This window comes from Staurois parvus, unplaced genomic scaffold (genome assembly GCF_062004578.1).
Source record: "Staurois parvus isolate SC_StPar_1 unplaced genomic scaffold, SC_StPar_1.0 ptg001044l, whole genome shotgun sequence".
Lineage (NCBI taxonomy): Eukaryota > Metazoa > Chordata > Amphibia > Anura > Ranidae > Staurois > Staurois parvus.
Genome location: NW_028318840.1, coordinates 1,939,697 through 1,965,220, shown reverse-complemented (window position 1 = coordinate 1,965,220; position 25,524 = coordinate 1,939,697).

The following is a 25,524-nucleotide window of genomic DNA, read 5'->3' as shown; positions in this document are numbered from 1 at the left end:
ATGATGCCAGGGACGGACTGACCATTTGGAAACTTGGGCACTGCCCGAGGGCCCGGGGTCAGTAGGGGGCCCCATGAGATACCCCTGGTACCTTTTTCATAGGCTTTTTTGAGTTTGGGCAAGGACACAGGGGCCCCATGATCCCCTATTGCCTGAGGGCCCCATGAGTTGTCAGTCCACCCCTGAATGATGCTATGGCCTGAATGCAAGCATTCTAGTAACCAATGACACACAGCATTATTGGTTGCTGACACACTGATGGCTGGGCTACAGCATCATTGGTTGCTGTGCCAGCATCCTAGCATCCAAGTGAGGTTTCAAAAAATAACCACGTGGGGTGACAGCATCCAGAATGTCCATTGGACATTGTAAAGAAGGATCAACAGCAACACTGAAAATCAAACATTCACCGACGTGTAATAGCGATAGTCCCATGCAGGTGCTTACCCCGGATAGCCACCGTGTACTGAAGGTAAAAAAGGAAAATGGTCGCACACCCCAGCAAGTAGAAAATGTTTAATGATCCATAGTCAGAGAGCACAATGGACAAACAGGCTGAATGTTGACACATTTCACATAAATATGTGCTTATATTCATAATCAGCAATGGCTAGGCAGGCAGTCTGACTCCATGACTAAAAAAACTACTGAACGACATATCGGATTGGATGTCACTCCACTTCCTCAAACTGAACCTTTCCAAAACCAAGCTCCTAGTTTTCCCCCCAGAGCGCCCCCCCCCCCGACTTCTCCATCAAGATCAACAATGCCACCATCAGTCCCGCCCCGGAAGCCAGAGTACTTGGTGTCATTCTAGACTCCAATCTGTCTTTCCAGCCCCAAGTCCAATTGCTAACAAACTCATGTAGACTCCACCTCCGCAACATCGCCAAAATACATCCGTTCCTAACCCCAGAGACTACTAAGCAACTCATTCACTCCCTCATCATATCACAACTTGACTACTGTAACTCCCTCCTCACTGGCCTTTCTCACCACAGACTATCCCCACTTCAGTCGATCCTGAATTCTGCAGCCAGACTCATCCACCTTTCCAACCGCTCCGTCTCCGCCACCCCCCTCTGCCAATCCCTCCACTGGCTTCCGATTGCCCAACGGATCAAATTCAAAATCCTAACACTGACGTACAAAGCTGTCCACCATACTGCCCCAAACTACATCACCGACCTGATATCCAAATACCACCCAACACGCATTCTCCGCTCCTCACAAGACCTCCTTCTCTCTAGTTCCCTGGTCTTCTCCTCCCATACCCGCCTCCAGGACTTCTGCAGGGCCTCACCCATCCTCTGGAACTCCCTACCCCAATCCATCCGACTATCACCTACTCTCCTCTCCTTTAGCTGCACCCTGAAAACCCATCTCTTCAGGGAAGCCTACCCTGCCCTCTGCTAACTGCCGATCTCCACTCTTCCTACCACTCCACCCCCCACAGCTATTCCTCCTGTACCACTATCCCCTCCCTCCTAGGTTGTAAGCTCCAAGGAGCAGGGCCCTCGAACCCCTCGTGTATTGTATTGTATTGTTATTGTACTGTCTCATGTATTGTCTCCCATTGTAATGTACAGCACTGAGCGAACTGTTGGCGCTTTATAAATGCTGTATAATAATAACTAAAATGGAATGAACGACAAGATCGGGATAGAGACAGTCAGGCTGGGGAGGAAAGAGCTAGATGATACTAGCGTCCGCCAGCCAGGAAATGAGGCGGGAATGAGTCAGGCTCTGTATGACTGGCTGAAGCTTCTAATGCACATTTTGAGAAGCTCACAGTGTGCGGTACAATAAGAGGAAGCCCTTTCAGTCCAGGAGTTGAGCCGGTACAACTGTGCAAGACTGGAGGAAAGTCCAGAGGTCAGATTTAACTACTATTATTAAAGCGTTTCTTAGCAGCATGAGGGCCCAGGACTCAACCAAAGAAGAATAAAGCACTTCCATTATTTTTCATAAAGGCATATATTATCCCTGGGAGGTCTCTTAAGATGTCACTCCTGAAAGAATTATGAAGAAGCTGTTCTTGGGGTGGTGAAGCGTCATAATAAGCATGTAAATGCCTAGCAATTAAATAACAAAGATCCATTAATCTATCATTTATATTTCTTCACTTAAAGCATAACTAAAGCCAAGAACAAAAAATGTAATATATTGCAGCTTACCATGTGGTGTTCGATGTGGTGGCTCTATTAGTTTTTTTTCAGGCTTTATTACCTTAATTTTCACCTGGTGATCCTGCCAGGAACACACTTTGGGGTTGATTTAACAAAACTGGAGAGTGCAAAATCTGCATAGAAACCAATCTGCTTGTCAAAGCTTAATTGTACAAGTTGAGGTTAGAAGCTGATTGGCCACCATGCACAGCTGCACCAGATTTTGCCCTCTCTAGTTTTAGTAAATCAACCCCTTTATGTTAAGTGTGACAACGCTCACTCACTGCACTGTACCTCTGGAGGGGCGGTGGTGTCACCCTAGGATAGGAAGTGTATCAGGACTATGGAAACCCTCCCTTCTCTTCTTCTCCATAACTTAGAGGGGAGGGTTATTTTAGTCCTTAACCACTTCCCGCCTGGCTCAGGGGCGGACTGACAACTCATGGGGCCCCCAAGCAATAGGGGATCATGGGGCCCCTGTGTCCTTGCCCAAACTCAAAAAAGCCTATGAAAAAGGTACCAGGGGCATCTCATGGGGCCCCCTACTGACCCCGAGCCCTCGGGCAGTGCCCGAGTTTCCAAATGGTCAGTCCGCCTCTGGTCTAGCCCATGTATATAAACAGCCGGATGGGAGCATTGCAGGAGCGGGTGGCCATTTATAAACATCCCCCCCGCTTCCCTGCCTGTGCACGCTGCCTAGGAGCACGCGGCACTGCGTTCTGATGACACAGCAGAACACCGATCGCCGTACGGGACCTCTGTGTGAGGTCCCGATCATGTGATCACTGATTGGCCAATCAGTGATCACATGAATAGTAGTAAGCAATATGTTACTTCCTGACATCATTGCTTACTACTGGTAAAATCTGTGAATGATCACGGAGGTCACATGGTACAGGGCTATTCACAACAGCCTTGTACCATGTGACAAGCTGTGACCAATCACAGCTCAGACAGTATTTCTGAATTGTTGCAAGAATGCAGCTAGAGAGAAGGAGAAATTATTGCTTTTACAGCCTTTATCAGTGTAAAAAAGAAAAAAAACCTTCATCACCCCCACAAGTATAACAGTGTCACTATAGTGACACTGTACTGCTAGGGTGACAGTATGTTAAATAATAATATAAAAAAAAATAAAAATGTCAAAACAAATTGTGAAAAATTATAATTTTTAGTTAGAAACTAATTTGGGTTTTTTTTTTTTTTTTTACTAAAAAGATAGATGAATATATTTTGGCCAAGATTTATAAAGAAAGATTATTTATTTGCAAAATTTTATAAGAAAAACACGTTTTTTTTTCAAAATGTTTGGACTTTTTCATTTATATATTAAATATTAAAAATATATTAAATATTTAAATAAATATAAAAAATGTATATATATATTAAAAATCCCGGTGGTGTATAAATACCACCAAAATAAATTTTTATCTGTCTCAAAAAAATGCTGAAAAATTCATATGGGTACAGTGTTGCATGACAGTGCAATTGTTATTCAAAGTGTGATATCTCTGAAAGCAGAAAATTGGCCTGGATAGGAAGGGGGTGAAAGTGTCTGGACTGGAAGGGGGGAAAGTGTCCGGACTGGAAGGGGGGGAAAGTGTCCGGACTGGAAGGGGGGGAAAGTGTCTGGACTGGAAGGAGGGGAAAGTGTCCGGACTGGAAGGGGGGGAAAGTGTCCGGACTGGAAGGGGGTGAAAGTGTCCGGACTGGAAGGGGGGGAAAGTGTCCGGACTGGAAGGGGGGGAAAGTGTCCGGACTGGAAGTGGTTAAAGATAACTGGGAATACTATAACTGCTAAGACAGTAGAACAGGAATTTCCCAGTGAAAAGAGTTCTGCCAAGATTAAAGCAGAACTTCACTTTTAAAAGGAAGCCCCCCTTTTCTGCCTCCTCCCCACTTTTTGTTATTTTTTTTTTTAAGCAGGTACCTGTTCCCATTTACGGCCTATAAAAGGGTGGACTCACAGCAGCCATATTGTCAGTGAGTTTTGTTTGATTGTTGGGACCAGGGGCGGACTGACCATTTGAAAACTTGGGAACTGCCTGAGGGCCAGGGGTCAGTAGGGGGCCCCATGAGATGCCCCTGGTACCTTTTTCATAGGCTTTTTTGAGTTTGGGCAAGGACACAGGGGCCCCATGATCCCCTATTGCCCGGGGGCCCCATGAGTTGTCAGTCCACCCCTGGTTGGGACAGCTGACAATTCTGTGTAGCAGGGATGGACTGACAACTCATGGGGCCCCCGGGCAATAGGGGATCAAGTGCAGATGTCAGCATACCAAGACATTTTGGACAATTTCATGCTCCCAACTTTGTGGGAAGAGTTTGGGGATGGCCCCTTCCTGTTCCAACATGACTGCGCACCAGTGCACAAAGCAAGGTCCACAAAGACATGGAGGAGCCAGTTTGGGGTGGAGGAACTTGACAGGCCTGCACAGAGTCCTGACCTCAACCCCATAGAACACCTTTGGGATGAATTAGAGCAGAGACTGCGAGCCACGCCTCCTCCCCCGACATCAGTGCCTGACCTGACAAATGTGCTTCTGGAAGAATGGTCCAACCTTCCCATAGACACCCTCCTAAACCTTGTGGACGGCCTTCCCAGAAGAGTTGAAGCTGTTATAGCTGCAAAGGGCGGGGCCAACTCAATATTGAACCCTACGGACTAAGACTGGGGGGCCATGAAAGTTCATGTGCGTGTAAAGACAGGCGGCCCAATACTTTTGGCAATAAAGTGTATGTGATAATGGCTTCATATGATTTTTTGGCATGATCAGTCATATTTTCAATATAAATGCCAAAATTTCACAATTTCTGCCAGTGTATGCAAACTGTTGAGCACAACTGTGTATAGAAATGTTGTTGTAAATGATAGTAACAGTAAAATATCCTTATGTTGTAAAAATGGAATAAAAAAAACAAAGGGTGTAGCAATTTCGGGGGACCAGGAAGGAATTTTTTGCCCTGCAGGAGCAAATTGGATCGTGCTTTGCTTTGTTTTTTTTTTGCCTTCTTCTGGATCAACTGGGGTGTAGGATTTTAACTTTTTTTGTTTTCTATGGTTGAACTGGATGGACTTTTGTCTTTTTCCAGCCAGACTAACTATGTAACTATGTCATTTAAAAGGACTAGTAGTACTGCATATTAAACGAATGGAGCAAGATTTTTGTTTGACATTACCTTGCTTTTTGGCTATACAAATGGCCCAAATTAAATCACAAGATTCCCCTTCCATAGACTTCAAATGGGTTTGCCTCAAAGTTTGCAGCTTCAAGCTTGGTTTAGGAAACCAATGGGCAGATTCGCCCACCCCTCAGGATTTCACTTTGTAGCTGGCTCCCTGCAGTTTTTTTATTGAAAGTATTGATTTGTAGTTGGTATTACCATGGCCCTAAAAGAAGGCCTTACTTTGATGCCTTGTCATTTCCCTATAAAAAAAAAATATACAAAAATACAAAAATATAATAAAAAGAGTCTTGGAACTTTTTGCTAAAACAAACCACAAAGTACTCATTAACTCAGAACTGCTGCTTAAAAGTTTTGAAAAAACCCAAATGCTCATTAATGTAAAGATATACAGCCTCATGCTGGATCACCAGACAATTTTTTTTTTTTAACAACGTAGATTTTTGGACTGGTTTTAGGATAGTTTTCGATGCACAGATGCAAGCACTAATTAATAATTAAAATACTGCAAGAAAAGAAAAAAATAGCAGGTTTCTATAAGCAGAAGGTGCCATTTGAATACCTGGATACCGATTGGACTTGGGGAAAAAAAATGAAGTCCATCAGGCAAGCATAAACATGGGTTAAAAGGCCAAAACACTCCATTCATTTATTGCTAATTTATACCAGAAAAAAAAGCAAAGAGTCAGGCTGGGATTCTAAATGGCTTGTTACTGAGAACTGCCATGACAACCTTTCGTAAGCAGGGTGCTCTGCCAGGCTAAAGTGTTTCTTTTGGAACAAAAGGGCACATTGATCCGCATGGCATTAAAAATCAGCCTAGCACTTACTCCTTCCTGATAAGCCCTTCCAACTCCTTGTCCATAGAAAAGAACTCGAAGGGTGGAGGATTGTTGTACAAATTCCAGATCTATCAAAATTCAGAGCCAGGCTTTGGTGTTCCATCGACGGGCTGGTTCCTTATAATGCTTGTACAGTTCTGTTACTGTGCTGGTGGCGCTGCCCTGCTCAGTCATACGGGTCCTTATTAGTAGATCTGAAAACTCTACGGTATCAAAAGGGAAATACAAATTTGCTTGACCACCTCACAAAAACAAAGGAATGCTGTCCGTGATACTTTTTTCATTTGTACTTGTGGGAAGGTGCAGCTTTGTCAGGGCTTGTAGCAATCGTACCCACAGAGATGGACACGGTTCAACCATTTTGCTCCAACCTCCATCTTGGCAAAGGATCGTCCATCTTGTACAAATATCTTTCCTCATCCCCTTCCTTCTCTGCTCATCCAGCGTGACATGTGGTCTGAGTGATGAGAAGTGTCTCAGGCGGCCAAAGCACAGCGGGGGGCTCCGAGCTATAAAGCCTCAGGAGCTGGGTGCCGCGCTGTCTAAGAAACTGTGCAATCTGGCACATCGTAAAAGCCCCTCACTGGACTTCAAAAGACCTTCCAAGGGTTTGCTAAAACAGACCTACTTTTAAAAACTCACTTTTCATATAAGTTGATATCTTCACGTAGGACATAATTACCAAAACATGGAGCCTATATTCGGAAGGCTCAGTTTGAGGCCATTCTTCTGGTATGTGACACCCCTTAGCTGGCATACATAGGAAAGCAGAAAAGTATATCTCTTGAACCATTCAAGTATGTCTTTCATATTTCATATCTAACTGTTCCGTAGATGCGTCTGCATATTAATCTACCTGCGGGTGGAATGTTACATGTGCCTAGGAAAAGTTATGAGCCAAAATATAAGCTAGGAGAGATTTTGGCTCTAGCTTGGATCTCCGCCTAGACACCCCTCCCCAAATGAGGCATTGGTCCTTGGCTTCAGAGACACCCCCTTCTGGGGGACTACACAATAGGCTGTCAGGCCTAAGAGTGGAAGTTGAAGAAATCTCCCTTTTAACATCAGAACCAACTTGGGAGACGGTGGCCTTTTGCTCTGAAACTTGATCTGCTTAACCCAGGACTTTTGGCAAGTACTCTACCTCTCTAAACTTTTTTCTGTTACCTTTTTTGCTGTGTCATTGTTCTCTGTATTTATATATATGTATTCGTTACATCTTTTTTTTCTGTAAATATTTTTATTGCACCCTTTTAACCTTTTAGTAATAAATCTTTCTTCCTAAAAGTGTTGAACTGTTTCTATAGCTCTTTAATGCAACTTATGAATTCCTGCTGCTGAAGAGTGCTACTATGTGTGTTTAACCCTCTGTATAACCTGTCTGCGGTGATAATGGTATACAGACGATTATCCAATCATCATAGTGGTATTGCTGATATTGCCGAGTTTCCTATTTTTCCGTACAAAAAGGAGGTGGTGGCAGTGTGAAGGGTTAATTGCGTAACTAACCTGACCCAGTAACAATCACACTCAGGCTGCTGGTACATCGATTTGTGGTCCATTAGCTGGAAAATTGTTGTGCAGGGTGCAGCTGGGTGTGGCATTGTTACGTATGTGACATTGTGGTTTTAGATTGAATAGTCCTTCGGTCATGAGTTTGGTGAGAAGGGCTGGGGTCTGACGCGCGATCGTCACAGGGCTCTGTCCTCGCCAGAGGCGTTAGGAGACCTGGCACCCCTGCCAGTACCTTGCATGGCCACAGAAGTTCACATCGGCTCAAATTTGGCTCCAAACAGCCTTTATAAGGAAGCCCTGCCCTACTCTCAGGTGCTGGTTGATCTCTGGCTTCCCAGTACCTTGTTCCTGTTTCCTGTGCTATTGTGATCTGTGATTTCCTGATACTGACTCAGCTTGCTCTTGGACCTGTCTGCTCTGCTTAACCCCTGATCTGAACTTCGCTTGCTTAATGGATATTCCCTCTTTGCTCCTCTGTGTATGACCTCGGCTATCCCATCTGACTACGTTTGCTCTGATTCCCACCTGGTACCTGAGTTTGGCTTTGAACCGGCTATCCAGTAATCCTCTGTTTCCCGGAAGGGCTTGCATACCTCGCACAGGCGCCACCTGTCTGCAAACCTCATCTCAGTGCATCAGCTGTGCTCCTGGGTGGATCACCAACAAGCACTCCTACAGGCAACCTGTGCCACTTTTGGCCTGACTCCTGCTGTCCCACTCTCAGGGGAGTCTGGAACTTAGCCGCAAGGGAAGTCCTCTCTCCATTGGCCTGTCACGCCAGGTACGTGACTAGCTTGGTGCGGGAAGTAATGACCGGTTGCAGGAGCAAGGACTTGTATTGACGGAAAGGCTCAACCCAACAGACAACCCAACGGGAGAACACCATGCCAGGGAAAGACTCACAGTTCCGTGTATCTTAGGAACACAGTGGATTCAGATGCACCGACAGCATCTGTCTGGGAGGAAAGAATGCCGGCTCAATGGAGAGGCTTCTGTAGAAGGATGGCATGTCCTTAACCAGTACCTCCTCACCAGGAACCTGCTGCTAGTCACTTTCCCTTTCAGATGTGTACTCCTTCCTTCTCCTATCCATTTTGCCAAGTTTGTGCCAAAACGGGGGAACATGGTCTTAAAAAGACTCTGTTGTCCTAGGGTCACATGAATGCAGTGTAGGCAACCAGAACGCTGCCTCCAGGGACCAGGAAATCATTGAGAGGCCAGGCTTCTCCTAACTCCCTCTCCTACTGTAGTACTGCTCCAGTCACGCGCCACCTACAGTGGAGGACGCTGACCGTATCTGCCTACACAGTAACATCCAAATTTTCAGGACAAGCTTTCGGGTTGTAGCCCCTTCCTCAAGGGTCAGTCAGTACTAATACACAAACTTTTAGCAGAATGTTAATAAGAAAATCTCTAAAGAAAATAATTATGTTTTTTTTTTGCCGTTAGACAATTTCTTAACATTCTGCTAAAACTTTGTGTATTAATGCTCTCTTTTTTTTGAAGAAGAGGACACGCCCCGAAAACTTGCCCTAAAAATTTGGATGTTGGTGAAAAAAAAAAAAAATATATATATATATATATAAATATAAAAAATTATATATATATATATATATATATATATATATATTTTTTTTTTTTTTTTTTTTTTTTTTTTTTTTGCTTGACACTTTTACCCCCTTCCTTTTATCCTCTTCCTGCCCATGCCATTTTTAAGTGTTCAGCGTTTTGAATGAGAGTTACTCAGTCATGCAATACTGTACCCAAATTATTATTATTTTTTTTAACAGATAAAGCTTTCTTTAGGTGGTATTTAATTACTAGTGTTTTTATTTAAATTTTTTTGCAATATAACACTTTAAATAAATGTAAAGTCTGAAAGTAAAAAATTAAATGCATTATTGCTGTTTAAAATAATAATTGTTTCTCAAGAAGCGTTATTATTTTTATATGGGCGCCATGTTTTTATTTTGTGTTGTCATCTATGTGATGTATACAGACTAGCTTACTTGTCCTATATATTACTTGCTTTGTACATACTGTTGTTCCATAATCAGTAGAAGATGGAAAGGATCGTTGGTTGGAGCAAAGAGGTTGAGAAGGACTGCCAATCCTTCAAGCCCGGTGAAAAAATTCACTTTGACAAATAGTGAAGGTGAATTTCCCAAGCAGTGACACAGAGAGGAAAACAAATGTAGTTGATGTTCAAATTCTTTTCTGCTCTGTCCAAAAAAGTGTTGGCTTCAGTTATACCTTTATACATTAACCAATTGACCTCTGGAAGGTTTTTCCCCCTTCATGACCAGACCATTTGTTGCTATTCAGCACTGTGCTACTTTAATTGGCAACTGCCAATAACTGAAATTATCATTTTTTTGGATTTTCTATTGGTGATTTTTAACCAATTCAATACCGGGCAATTTTACACCTTCCTGCCCAGGCCAGTTTTCAGGTTTCAGCGCTCTCACACTTTGAATGACAATTGCACGGTCATACAACATTGTACCCAAACTAAAATTTTATCATTTTCTTCACACAACTGGAGCTTTCTTTTGGTGGTATTTAATCGCCGCTGGGGTTTTTATTTTTTGCTAAATTAACAAAAAAAGACCAAAAATTTTGAAAAAAACAGATTTTTTTCTTTGTTTCTGTTATAAAAGTTTGCAAATAAATAATTGTTCTTCATAAATTTAGGCCGAGATGTATTCTGCTACATGTCTTTGGTGAAAATAACCCAAATTAGGATGTATTATTTAGTTTGTAGGAAAGTTATAGAGTTCACAAACTATGGTATAGATCTGATTATTGATCAATCCTGAAGTACTGACAGCCAATCTAATTTCTTGAGGTCCAAGAATGTCAGAACAGTACAGATATCCCCCAAATGTCAGGACAGTACAGATATCCCCCAAATGTCAGAACAGTACAGATATCCCCCAAATGTCAGAACAGTACAGATATCCCCCAAATGTCAGGACAGTACAGATATTCCCCAAATGTCAGAACAGTATAGATATCCCCCAAATGTCAGAACAGTACAGATATCCCCCAAATGTCAGAACAGTACAGATATCCCCCAAATGTCAGGACAGTACAGATATCCCCCAAATGTCAGAATAGTATAGATATCCCCCAAATGTCAGAACAGTACAGATATCCCCCAAATGTCAGAACAGTACAGATATCCCCCAAATGTCAGAACAGGACAAATATCCCCCAAATGTCAGAACAGTACAGATATCCCCCAAATGTCAGGACAGTACAGATATCCCGCAAATGTCAGAATAGTATAGATATCCCCCAAATGTCAGAACAGTACAGATATCCCCCAAATGTCAGAACAGGACAAATATCCCCCAAATGTCAGAACAGTACAGATATCCCCCAAATGTCAGAACAGTACAGATATCCCCAAATGTCAGAACAGTACAGATATCCCCCAAATGTCAGAACAGTACAGATATCCCCAAATGTCAGAACAGTACAGATATCCCCCAAATGACCCCTTTTTGCAAAGTAGACAGTCCGATGTACTTCATAAGAGGCATGGCAAGTTTTTTGAAGTTGTATTTTTTTTGTCATAATTTTTCAGAAAATGAAATAATTAAAAAAATTAGTTTCACTATTTTTTTTTTACATATTGTCACCATCAGGGACACTGACTGGAGACAGTATGAAAAAAAAAAATGTATTACATTTTTTTTTATCATTTTTTATTAATTTTTTTTTCTTTTTTTTAAAGATCTTTTTTTCATATTTCACTATGACCAAAGTAGTACAATGTTAAGCAAGCTATAAGCAAGCATTCACCTGAATGACATCGATTCATTCAGGGTTTTTTTTTTTTTTTTGTGCTTAGCTGTGATTTGGCCACAGCTAATCACATGACATGTGCATGTGACCAGCTGTGACCATTCACAGCTAGACACTAGTATACAATGGATGGCATGAATGAAGTCATCCATTGTATACAACTGTCATGTGACCTGCTGTGATTGGTCACAGCAGGTCACATGGTACCGGCAACGGGGTCTGGTACTCAGATCTGTCATCGGCCGTGTCCGAGGTACACGGCCGGTGACAGATCGCGCCGCTGCGCGGCTCTGCAGGAGCGCGATCTGCGCATGTGCGGGAGGACGCCATATGGCGTCCACCCGGAACACTGATGACACTTGCCGGCCGCCATTCGGCCATAGGGTGGGCGGCAAATGGTTAATCACCACTATTTTTTTTTTTTTGCCATATAAATGAAAAAAATACAGAAAATTTTGAAAATAAAAAAGGATTGTCTTTCTGTTATAAAATTTTGTAAATAAATAAAAATTTTGCTGGTAAAAATAAAGCAAATCTGTGTATATGATTTAGTCTGTGTGAAAGGTATAACTTCTACAAACTATGGGATATATATGTGATGATCCCTTTTTGGAAAGTAGACATTCTAAGGTATTTAGTAAGAGGTGTGACAAGTTTTTTGAAGTTGTAATTTTTTATCACAGGTTTTTGGAAAATGAAGAGGTGAAATATATATATATTTTTTTCATTTTAATGAGTTATGTAGCACACACAGCATAGGCATACTTATAATTACACCCAAAACACATTCTGCTATGCCTCCCGAGTATAAGAATATCACATGCTAGATGCAAAGAAGGGCCCAAATTCCAAGGAGCACCTTTGGTCTTTTAAGGAGCTTAAACTAATTTCCTGACTACCTATCACATTTTTGAAGGCTCTGGAGCACCAGGACAGTGGGAACACCCACAATGATCACATTCTGGAGAGTAAACACTTCAAGATAATGCATGATTTTTTCAAAAATGTAATTTTTTGGCACAAGTATTTAAAAAAATGCAGGAAAGAAAAGGAAAATGCATTTTGTTCCCCATGATGTTGTCAATCACTGTAACTAGAGATGAGCGAATCGAACCAGGCGAACCGGAATTCGAGTCGAATTTCAGGAAATATTCGATTCGCGGCGAAACCGAAATTTTGCCTACTTCGGGTGCGCGAATCGAACATTTCCCGATCAGCCGGCAAAAGTGTCCCTGCAGTGAGCTCCGCTATTTCTGACAGTTCTCTGACAGAAGGAACACATGTTTAGCGGTTGAAACATTGTATCTATTAGTTTACATTTAGGATACAGATGTTTCAACCACTGTACATGTGAAGAAGCTGTGAGAGAACTGTCAGAAATAGAGGAACTCTGCACATACACTTTTTGCCGGCTTGGAATTCTTCTTCTTTTCATCCTACTTCTTCTTCTTCTTCTTCTTCTTCTTCTTCTTCATCCTCATCCTCATCCTCTTCTTCTGAGGATGAGGATGAGGATGAAGAAGAAGAAGAAGCAGTAGGATGAAAATAAGAATAATTCCAAGCCGGCAAAAAGTGTATGTGCAGAGTTCCTCTATTCTGCAGATACACTTAGAGGAGCTCTGCACATACACTTTTTGCCTGTTTGGAATTAATCTTATTTTCATCCTACTTCTTCTTCTTCTTCTTCTTCTTTATCCTCATCCTCAGAAGAAGAAGAAGAGGATGAAGAAGAAGAAGAAGAAGAAGAAGAAGAAGAAGAAGAAGAAGTAGGATGAAAATAAGAATAATTGCAAGCCGGCAAAAAGTGTATGTGCAGAGTTCCTCTATTCTGCAGATACACTTAGAGGAGCTCTGCAGATACACTTAGAGGAGCTCTGCACATACACTTTTTGCCGGCTTGGAATTAATCTTATTTTCATCCTACTTCTTCTTCTTCTTCATCCTCATCCTCAGAAGAAGAAGAGGATGAGGATGAGGATGAAGAAGAAGAAGAAGAAGAAGAAGAAGAAGTAGGATGAAAATAAGAATAATTCCAAGCCGGCAAAAAGTGTATGTGCAGAGCTCCTCTAAGTGTATCTGCAGAGCTCCTCTAAGTGTATCTGCAGAATAGAGGAACTCTGCACATACACTTTTTGCCGGAAACCGCTGTATGGAGGGAATGTCCCAGAACTGTCATAAATAGTCTATTTCTGACAGTTCTGGGACATTCACTCCATACAGCTGTTTCAACCGCTGTATGGAGGGAATGTCATAGAACTGTCAGAAATAGACTATTAATGACAGTTCTGGGACTGTCCTTCCATACAGCGGTTGAAACATTGTATGTATTTGTTTCCATAAATGGATCCATTTATGGAAACAAATACATACAATGTTTCAACCGCTGTATGGAAGGACAGTCCCAGAACTGTCATAAATAGTCTATTTCTGACAGTTCTGGGACATTCACTCCATACAGCTGTTTCAACCGCTGTATGGAGGGAATGTCATAGAACTGTCAGAAATAGACTATTAATGACAGTTCTGGGACTGTCCTTCCATACAGCGGTTGAAACATTGTATGTATTTGTTTCCATAAATGGATCCATTTATGGAAACAAATACATACAATGTTTCAACCGCTGCATGGAAGGACAGTCCCAGAACTGTCATTAATAGTCAATTTCTGACAGTTCCATGACATTCCCTCCATACAGCGGTTGAAACAGCTGTATGGAGTGAATGTCCCAGAACTGTCAGAAATAGACAGAAACTGTCACAGAACTGTCCTTCTTCTCATCCTTCTCCTTCTTCTCATCCTTCTCCATCTTCTCATCCTTCTCCTTCTCCTTCTTCTAATCCTTCTCCTTCTTCTCATCCTTCTCCTTCTCCTTCTTCTCATCCTTCTCCTTCTTCTCATCCTTCTCCTTCTCCTCATCCTTCTCCTTCTCCTTCTTCTCATCCTTCTCCTTCTCCTTCTTCTCATCCTTCTCCTTCTTCTCATCCTTCTCCTTCTCCTCATCCTTCTCCTTCTCCTTCTTCTCATCCTTCTCCTTCTCCTTCTTCTCATCCTTCTCCTTCTCCATCTTCTCATCCTTCTCCTTTTCCTTCTTCTCATCCTTCTCCTTCTGCTTCTCCTTCTCCGTCTTCTCATCCTTCTCCTTCTCATCCTTCTCCTTCTTCTCATCCTTCTCCTTCTTCTCATCCTTCTTCTCATCCTTCTCCTTCTTCTCATCCTTCTCCTTCTTCTCATCCTTCTCCTTCTCCTTCTTCTCATCCTTCTCCTTCTTCTCATCCTTCTTCTCATCCTTCTCCTTCTTCTCATCCTTCTCCTTCTCCTTCTTCTCATCCTTCTCCTTCTCCTTCTTCTCATCCTTCTCCTTCTTCTCATCCTTCTCCTTCTTCTCATCCTTCTCCTTCTCCTTCTTCTCATCCTTCTCCTTCTTCTCATCCTTCTTCTCATCCTTCTCCTTCTTCTCATCCTTCTCCTTCTTCTCATCCTTCTCCTTCTTCTCATCCTTCTCCTTCTTCTCATCCTTCTTCTCATCCTTCTCCTTCTTCTCATCCTTCTCCTTCTCCTTCTTCTCATCCTTCTCCTTCTCCTTCTTCTCATCCTTCTCCTTCTCATCCTTCTCTTTCTTCTCATCCTTCTCCTTCTTCTCATCCTTCTCCTTCTCCTTCTTCTCATCCTTCTTCTCCTCATCCTTCTCCTTCTTCTCATCCTTCTCCTTCTTCTCATCCTTCTCCTTCTCCATCTTCTCATCCTTCTCCTTCTCCTTCTTCTCATCCTTCTCCTTCTTCTCATCCTTCTCCTTCTCCTTCTTCTCATCCTTCTCCTTCTTCTCATCCTTCTCCTTCTCCTCATCCTTCTCCTTCTCCTTCTTCTCATCCTTCTCCTTCTCCTTCTTCTCATCCTTCTCCTTCTTCTCATCCTTCTCCTTCTCCTCATCCTTCTCCTTCTCCTTCTTCTCATCCTTCTCCTTCTCCTTCTTCTCATCCTTCTCCTTCTCCATCTTCTCATCCTTCTCCTTTTCCTTCTTCTCATCCTTCTCCTTCTGCTTCTCCTTCTCCTTCTCCGTCTTCTCATCCTTCTCCTTCTCATCCTTCTCCTTCTTCTCATCCTTCTCCTTCTTCTCATCCTTCTCCTTCTTCTCATCCTTCTCCTTCTTCTCATCCTTCTCCTTCTCCTTCTTCTCATCCTTCTCCTTCTTCTCATCCTTCTTCTCATCCTTCTCCTTCTTCTCATCCTTCTCCTTCTCCTTCTTCTCATCCTTCTCCTTCTTCTCATCCTTCTCCTTCTCCTTCTTCTCATCCTTCTCCTTCTCATCCTTCTTCTCATCCTTCTCCTTCTTCTCATCCTTCTCCTGCTTCTCATCCTTCTCCTTCTTCTCATCCTTCTTCTCATCCTTCTCCTTCTTCTCATCCTTCTCCTTCTCCTTCTTCTCATCCTTCTCCTTCTCCTTCTTCTCATCCTTCTCCTTCTCATCCTTCTCTTTCTTCTCATCCTTCTCCTTCTTCTCATCCTTCTCCTTCTTCTCATCCTTCTTCTCCTCATCCTTCTCCTTCTTCTCATCCTTCTCCTTCTCCTTCTTCTCATCCTTCTCCTTCTCCATCTTCTCATCCTTCTCCTTCTCCTTCTTCTCATCCTTCTCCTTCTTCTCATCCTTCTCCTTCTTCTCATCCTTCTCCTTCTCCTCATCCTTCTCCTTCTCCTCATCCTTCTCCTTCTTCTCATCCTTCTCCTTCTTCTCATCCTTCTCCTTCTTCTCATCCTTCTCCTTCTCCTCATCCTTCTCCTTCTCCTTCTTCTCATCCTTCTCCTTCTCCTTCTTCTCATCCTTCTCCTTCTCCATCTTCTCATCCTTCTCCTTTTCCTTCTTCTCATCCTTCTCCTTCTGCTTCTCCTTCTCCTTCTCCGTCTTCTCATCCTTCTCCTTCTCATCCTTCTCCTTCTTCTCATCCTTCTCCTTCTTCTCATCCTTCTTCTCATCCTTCTCCTTCTCATCCTTCTCCTTCTTCTCATCCTTCTCCTTCTCCTTCTTCTCATCCTTCTCCTTCTTCTCATCCTTCTTCTCATCCTTCTCCTTCTTCTCATCCTTCTCCTTCTCCTTCTTCTCATCCTTCTCCTTCTCCTTCTCCTTCTTCTCATCCTTCTCCTTCTTCTCATCCTTCTCCTTCTTCTCATCCTTCTCCTTCTCCTTCTTCTCATCCTTCTCCTTCTTCTCATCCTTCTTCTCATCCTTCTCCTTCTTCTCATCCTTCTCCTTCTTCTCATCCTTCTCCTTCTTCTCATCCTTCTTCTCATCCTTCTCCTTCTTCTCATCCTTCTCCTTCTCCTTCTTCTCATCCTTCTCCTTCTCCTTCTTCTCATCCTTCTCCTTCTCATCCTTCTCTTTCTTCTCATCCTTCTCCTTCTTCTCATCCTTCTCCTTCTTCTCATCCTTCTCCTTCTCCTTCTTCTCATCCTTCTTCTCCTCATCCTTCTCCTTCTTCTCATCCTTCTCCTTCTCCTTCTTCTCATCCTTCTCCTTCTCCTTCTTCTCATCCTTCTCCTTCTCCTTCTTCTCATCCTTCTCCTTCTTCTCATCCTTCTCCTTCTCCTTCTCTTTCCTCATCTCCAAGGGCATTTAAATTAAAGGTACAGTGTTCTGCACTAATTTAAAGGCTCTCTGAAGCCTAGAAACCCTTTTTATAAGTCATCTTCGTAGCGAAGAAATTCGCATCGAATCGAATTTCACACTGGAATTCGCCGAATCAGCCGAATCGAATTTTTGAGAAATTCGCTCATCTCTAACTGTAACTGGTGTGGTGGGGATTATGGACACTAACTAGTGTTTAAAAAAAAAGAAATATATATATATATATATATATATATCTCAAAGCTCCCCCCATGCTTGTGCACAGTGGTGAATGCATATGTAGGTCTCACCCACAAATATAAACGGTGTTCTCACCACATATGTGAGGTATCACTGCAAACGTTATACCAAGAGCAATAATTCTAGTGCTAGACCTCCTCTGTAACTCTAAACTGGTAACCTGTAAAAAAAACCCATTTAAACTGTAACCTATGGAGATTTTTAGATACAGCAGTTTGCCGCCATTCCACAAGCATGCACAATTTTAAAGTGTGATATGTTAGGTATCTATTTACTTGGTGTAACATCATCTTTCACATTAAAAAAAAAAAGAGTTATATATTATGTTTTCTTGCATTGAAATTCATTAACCACTTGACCTCCAGAGGATTTACCCCCCTTAATGACCACGCCTTTTCTTGCTGTTTGGTGCTGCACTAATTCAACTGATAATTGCACAGTCATGCAATGCTGCACCCAAACAATATTTACGTCCTTTTTTTCACACAAATAGAGCTTTCTTTTGGTGATATTTTATCACCTGTGCGCTTTTTATTTTTTGCGCTGTAAACAAAAAAAGCACAAAAATTTGAAAAAAAAAACAATATTTTCTACTTTCGGCTATAAAAAATATATCGTAAACTCAAAGTTGGTCATAAATTTAGGCCAAAATGTATTCTGCTCCATGTTTTTGGTAAAAAAAATCCCAATAAGTGTATATTGATTGCTTTGTGTGAAAGTTATAGCGTCTACAAACTATGGTATAGATACTGTAATTTATGCCTTTTTTTGCTATACAGCGCTGCGCTAGTTTAACTGACAATTCCGCGGTCATGCAATATGGTACATAAATTAAATGTACGTCCTTTTTTTCACACAACTAGAGCTTTATTTTTGTGGTATTTGATCACCTGTGCACTTTTTACAGAGATCAGGCAGTTATCTACTGACACTGCACTTGCTGGGGGAGAAGGGGGGGGGGGGGTGCGAAGGGGCTAAACGCAGATGCTGGCAGGTTTCGGGGCTGATCCTGCTAACGCTGCATTTTTGGGGATACTATAGTAATGTGAACGCTTTTATAGCGCTGACCTGATCAAAGATATTGATCCAACCAGACACTATACTAGCAATGGAGGTTTAGCCTGCAAGTGAGCGTGTTCCTGGCAATCAAGGGGTCATATTTGATTACTTGTGTACTAGCGGCAATCTGAGGCTATCTGCGAGGGGCGCTAACTGACGCTAACACTATCGGAAGTCGCCAGTGACACTAATACAGTGATCAGTAAAAATCTGTTCACTGTTATCAATGACACTGGTGACAGGGTGAAGGGGTTAAGTGGGGGGGGGGGGCAATCAAGGGGTTAAATGGGATTACTGGTGTACTAGCGGGCAAACTGGTGCTATCTGGGAGGGGAGCTAATGTTATCGGAAGTCGCCAGCGACACTAATACAGTAATCAGTAAAAATCTGTTCACTATCATCAATGACACTGGTGACAGGGCAGTGAAGGGGTTAACTGGGGGGCGATCAGGGGGTTAAATGTGACCTAGGTGCAGAGGCGGACTGACCATTTGGAAACCCGGGCACTGCCCGAGGGCCCGGGGTCAGTAGGGGGCCCCATGAGATGCCCCTGGTACCTTTTTCATAGGCTTTTTTGAGTTTGGGCAAGGACACAGGGGCCCCATGATCCCCTATTGCCCGGGGGCCCCATGAGATGTCAGTCCGCCCTTGCCTAGGTGTGTTCTAACTGTGGGTATGTGCTGTTTTACTCACAATTTGTATGTCTTCTTCTCTCTCTGGGACGGAATGTGCCCTGGCAGAGAAGAATGACATCATATCCTGTCCTGTGTAACTGTCAACACAGAACAGGATAGGACAGGATAGGACAGGGACCGATCATCCGATTTCAGCCGGACATCACTGGCTGAAATCGAATGATTGATCCCTCGAGGATCAAATGGTGACAGCTGCGGGTCGGCGGGAGCGCAGAGCACTTTTAAAAACGTGGTTTTGCGCAGCCGTGCCGCCCTGCCACCATTTTAATGCAGTGGCTGGGCGGCAAGAGGTTAAAGTGTATAAAAAAAATCCTGTTTGAAAAATTGCTGTGCAAATATCATGTGACATAAAAATTGGCAACACCCACCATTTTATCCTCTAGGGCTTCTGCTTTCAAATATATAAATAATGGGCAGCATAGTGGCTAAACGGTTAGAACTTCCACCTGGCAGCACTAGCGTCGTTCAAATCCCAACCACAGCACCACCTGCCTGGAGTTTGTAGCCTCTCCCTGTGTCTGTGTGGGTTTCCTCCAGGTACTCCAGTTTCCTCCCACACTCCAAAGACATGCTGGTAGGTTAATTGGCTCCTGTCTAAATTGGCCCTAGTATGTGTATGTCAAGGTACTACCTTTTCCCAGAGGTTATGTTACTCCATGTGCTGGCATCCATCTTGGATTTCTGCTGAGCATGGTGGGAATATTTTATGCCTTCAGGTCTCTGAGGTCCATCCCCCAGAGGGGTGTGGCTGATTACATATAAGCCTGTGGTCCGCACATGCTCTTTGCACTTGTGTCTTTGTGTCGCTATTACTCTGTTCTGACTCTCGTGACTCTCCTGGAATCTGACTCGGCTTGTGACTTGACTATTCTTTGTGTTCTCCTTTGATCTGACCCTCTGTTGCTGAACCCGGCTCGTGACCTGTGATTCTCGTCTGCTGTCCTGTACCGTTTTGTCCTGTTGTTGTCGACCCGGCCTGCCCGACTACTCTATTGTCCTTTCCACCAGCTACACGCCATTGGCGGCGGCCATTACCGCAACTGAGGTGTCTCGGGGGCCTGGTTCCTGGCTGCGTCAAGTCCATCCCCACCATCAGTGGCCCTGGTGAAGGGCAGCCTGGGACTTAGACTCCGCGCCCTGAGGGACTTCGGTCTGTGGGTGGTGGTTGTCGTCAGCCAGTGCGTTACCTTGTTATTAGGCCTGCCTGTCTGTTCCCCAGCTCCTGCCCTGACAGTGTATGTATGAATGGGAGTTAGGGACCTTAGATTGCACACCCCTTGAGGGTTAGGGACTGATGTGAATGTACAATATACAGTCAGGTCCATAAATATTGGGACATCGACACAATTCTAACATTTTCGGCTCTATACACCACCACAATGGATTTGAAATGAAACCAACAAGATGTGCTTTAACTGCAGACTGTCAGCTTTAATTTCAGGGTATTTACATCCAAATCAGGTGAACGGTGTAACATGACGTTGCATGACCGCGCAATTGTCAATTAAAGTAACTCAGCTCCGTGTCGCAAAAAATGGCCTGGTCAGGAAGGGGAGTAAATCCTCGGGAGGGCAATGGGTTAATGTCCCTAATAGCACCTTTGTGGCTTTTTAAAAAAATATTAAAGCAAAATGGCTGCCTGGACGCTAAGAGCCGAGTTGGCAGGTTCTGAATGGAATCCTTTTCCCAGACTCTCTTCTCAGCCAAAGTGGTCTTGTTGTGCTCATTTATAAAGGCAGGAGCATAGCTTGCAGCAGACGGAATGTACACCTCGGTTCATCTTTGCCGGGACCGAGTTACTGAGACACAACATTATTTTAGTCCAGTAAGCATGTCACAACATATTTCCTTCTGTTTTACTATGTGTAGTCAGGTCTCGAGAAAATGCATGTAGGACACAGCCATGGATATCAGCGGGAAAATTGGAGCAACGCAGCCTGGCGACGGAACAAGGTGCGGGATGAGCGCACGGAACGCTGCTGGTTGAACATGTCACAAATACGACTGGACAGGTCCATGACAGGCTGGAATGTATTACACATTGTTGAGGGAAATCAGCTATTTCAGCCACAGAAAGAAGGGTGGATATTTTTTTTTTTTTCCTCTTGTTAGTCATTTTAATTTGGCTGTTTGTGAAACGAGTGTTTCTATCCGTGACGTGCGGAATGGATTCTATTATACCAAGTCCCGAGCTGCACACTCCATGCAGGGGCGTATTTACCCCAGGGCACTTGCCTAGGGCGGCAGTTTTAAGGGGGGCAGCACCTTCCCCCAGAAGAAGGGATGAAAGAAGGGACATGCGCCATGGGGACCAGGTGGGATCCGAGAGAGGCTACTGGCTGCTTGATGATGTATGTAGAGCCAAACTCTCGTTCCCGTGGATGTCAAGAGCTGTGAAGATGAGTGTCTTTTACTCTGTCGCTGGGGGGGGGGTAGTGGAAGGCTCCCCCAGGTGGGGGGCAGGGGTGTTTTGGTCAATGTCAGCCTCCCTCTGTGGGAGGGAGAAGGGAGGGTGGTGGAAGGCTCTCCCGAGTGGGGGGCAGGGGTGTTGTTGGTCAATGTCAGCCTCCCTTTGTGGGAGGGAGAAGGGAGGGTGGTGGAAGGCTCTCCCGGGTGAGGGGCAGGGGTGTTGTTGGTCAATGTCAGCAATGTCAGCCTCTCTCTGTGGGAGGGGGAAGGAGGGGAGGTGGTAGAAGGCTCTCCTGGGTGGGGGGCAGGATGTTGTTGGTCAATGTCAGCAATGTCAGGCTCCCTCTATGGGAGGGGGAAGGGGGGTGGTGGTGGAAGGCTCTCCCAGGGGGGGGCAGGGATGTTGTTGGTCAATGTCAGCCTTCCTCTGTGGGAGGGAGAAGGGAGGATGGTGGAAGGCTCTCCCGGGTGGGGGGCAGGGGTGTTGTTGGTCAATGTCAGCCTTCCTCTGTGGGAGGGAGAAGGGAGGATGGTGGAAGGCTCTCCTGGGTGGGGGGCAGGGTGTTGTTGGTCAATGTCATCCTTCATCTGTGGGAGGGAGAAGGGGGTGCTGTTGGTCAATGTCAGCAATGTTAGGCTCCCTCTGTAGAAATGGGTAGGGGGGGTGGTGGTGGAAGGCTCTCCTGGGTGGGGGGCAGGGGTGTTGTTGGTCAATGTCAGCAATGTCAGCCTCTCTCTGTGGGAGGGAGAAGGGAGGATGGTTGAAGGCTCTCCCGGGGGGGGGCAGGGATGTTGTTGGTCAATGTCAGCCTTCCTCTGTGGGAGGGGGAAGGGGGGGAGGTGGTAGAAGGCTCTCCTGGGTGGGGGGCAGGGATGTTGTTGGTCAATGTCAGCCTTCCTCTGTGGGAGGGAGAAGGGAGGATGGTGCAAGGCTCTCCCGGGTCGGGGGCAGGGGTGTTGTTGGTCAATGTCAGCCTTCCTCTGTGGGAGGGAGAAGGGGGGGTGGTAGTGGAAGGCTCTCCCGGGTGGGGGGCAGGGATGTTGTTGGTCAATGTCAGACTCCCTCTGTGGGAGGGAGAAGGGAGGATGGTGGAAGGCTCTCCCGGGTGGGGGGCAGGGGTGTTGTTGGTCAATGTCAGCAATGTCAAGGTTCTCTCCATGGGAGGGGAAAGGGGGGGGGATTGTGTTGGTTGGTGTCCGTGACAGGAAGAAGATTTTCGTGCTACCATTGGTGGAGAGCAGGTTGTGTTCCCAGCACAGCTAGAGAAGTGATCTTGCCGTGATCTCTTGTCTAGTGTGGTCAGTCTTTGATAGGAAGGTAGAGGGACTGGCAGGGACACTAGGGATTTCAAACAACGGAAGCAATACAAAGAGAACAGGATGCTTTTTCATACAAGTACATGGTATAGCAGGCACATATCAGGAATAGGAAATTTTGGGTTTACATATTTTCTACGCCTCAAACCATCCATGTGCAAGAAGCCCCAATTATGCATTCATGAATACAGAGCTACATTTTTTCATATCTATTCATCCAAAAATTTCACTTCGTATTCAGAATTCTTCTTCATTTGTGTTTTTTTTTTCTGTAAATTAGAATGATGTCTACATCCAGCTGTTGCAAACTGCAGAGTATATCATTTAAACTTGACATTTAGATGTCCTTTATTCTGCATTAAGAGTCTCAGCATTTGTCCGGGGTACTCAGTACAGTGGTATGTTTATGTTTTTCTTTTTCTTTTTTTTTTGCTTTATGGAGTTTTTCCAAAGTCAAAGAGCATGAGCTCATAAATGTAGCCAAATGGCCCCAAGCTGCTGGCCCAAAGAATTAATCACTACCCCGCTGGGTTGTTTTAATGGAACATTTCTCTGGTTTAAAGAGTACAAAATTCAGATCTCCTTTCTGTCTCAAGCTTGAGGCATAGCAGCTCACAATGGTAATTTGGAGAATGTCAATCAAGTACAATTTAATCATTATGAAGCTCATTGTGGTTTATTTTGTTAATACTTAGGATGAGTTTTTTCTAAATTTAAAAATATGTTCCATTAAAAAAAAAAAATAATGAAATCACGCATCTAAACTTTTTTCATTTATAGATAGAAAACTTAGTTGGACACCCTTTGAACGGCCGAAACAATTTATTTCGAAATCTCATTTAGCATTCTTAATTTTGTATCTTTGTTGTTTGCTTAGCTATTAAAAAGATGAAAAATTGATGACAATGTTTTTTTTTTTCTGGTTTACATTATTTGGGAGAAGTTTGGTAGCCGGGAAGAAAAGTTGTTCTAATGAAAATAACATGCTAATTTATTTCTGATTAGATCTTGGAAGACACGGGTGGGAGAAAAAAAAATTCATTGAACGTAAAGAGAAAGTTCTTGCCTTTAGCTACTCATTTCCAGGGTTAATTACATACCACGGCGGGAAATAAAGGTAATATTGATGACATCATGGGTCTTGGTTAACCAATACGTGTCTTGGAAATTAATTGATTTAAAGAAATACATGAAGTACAGGCAGTCCCCAGCAGGGGCGGACTGACCATTTGGAAACTCAGGCACTGCCCGAGGGCTCGGGGTCAGTAGGGGGCCCCATGAGATGCCCCTGGTACCTTTTTCATAAGCTTTTTTAAGTTTGGGCAAGGACACAGGGGCCCCATGATCCCCTATTGCCCGGGGGCCCCATGAGGACTGAGAGCTTGCTAAACAAACAAAAGAAAGACCAAAAATTTTGAAATAAGAATGTGTTTCTGTTCTAACATTTTGTAAACAGGTAATTTTTTGCTTTTACTGATGTGTACTGATAGGCTGCACTGATGGACACTGATAGGCTGAACTGATGGGCAGTGATGGAGCGGCACTGATGGGCACTAATAGGCAGCACCAAAGGGTACTGATAGGCTGCAGTGATAGGTGGCACTAATGGACACTTATAGGAGGCACTTTTTGGCAGCACTGATGGATACTGATTGGCATTGAAAGGCAGTGCTGACGGGCACTGTTGGGGCTGCACTGAAAATCAGGACACTAATGATAAGTGCCCTGATTATTAGTTTAGATGTCTCCTTTCACTCTTGCCGGTAACCTGATATCCTCTCCTCATTCTGTGACAGCATGAGGAAAGGAAATGCCAATAACCGGCAAGGGTGTTTATATTGTGATCAGCTGTGATTGGACACAGATGATCATGTGGTAAAGGGCCACTGTGGCCAGGGGCGGACTGACAATTCATGGGGCCCTCGGGCAATAGGGGATCATGGAGCCCCTGTGTCCTTGCCCAAACTCAAAAAAGCCTATGAAAAAGGTACCATGGGCATCTCATGGGGCCCCCTATGACCCCGGGCCCTCGGGCAGTGCCCGAGTTCCCAAATGGTCAGTCTGCCCCTGCCCCAGAGGCAATCGGATATTCTCTGGATCAACTTTACCTATACATGTTATATCCAGTTATATTCTGTGTATCCTACTGACCTCGGGCCCTCGGGCAGTGCCCGAGTTTCCAAATGGTCAGTCCGCCCCTGGTCATATGTAAGTCCGATGTTTGTAACTTGGGGACTGCCTGTACTTAACATTTTTCTTCTCCATGTAAAAATCACCATTATTTTAATAGAAAATTACTTAGAACCCCCAAACATTATACATTTTTTAGCAGAGGCCCTAGAGAATAAAATGGCGGGTTTTGCAATCTTTTAATGTCACATGGCAGTCAATTCACTAGGAGTTAAATAACGACTGAAAAAAAGCAGTCCAAGAGATAAACAAACAAAACCAGTGCTCCAATCTTCATGCAAACCAAGGAATTGCCAACCGAAGAGGTGCTGCCTTTCTGAGATTGGGAAATCTGACCACTGGTGAATAAAAACAAACAAGGGCGCACTCTCATCGTGCATTACCGTGGTATAACACGTCATTTATTAAATAAAAAAGGATGTATACTCACAAACCAACGTGATTATAGGCAGTATAGGTGATCCACAAAAAC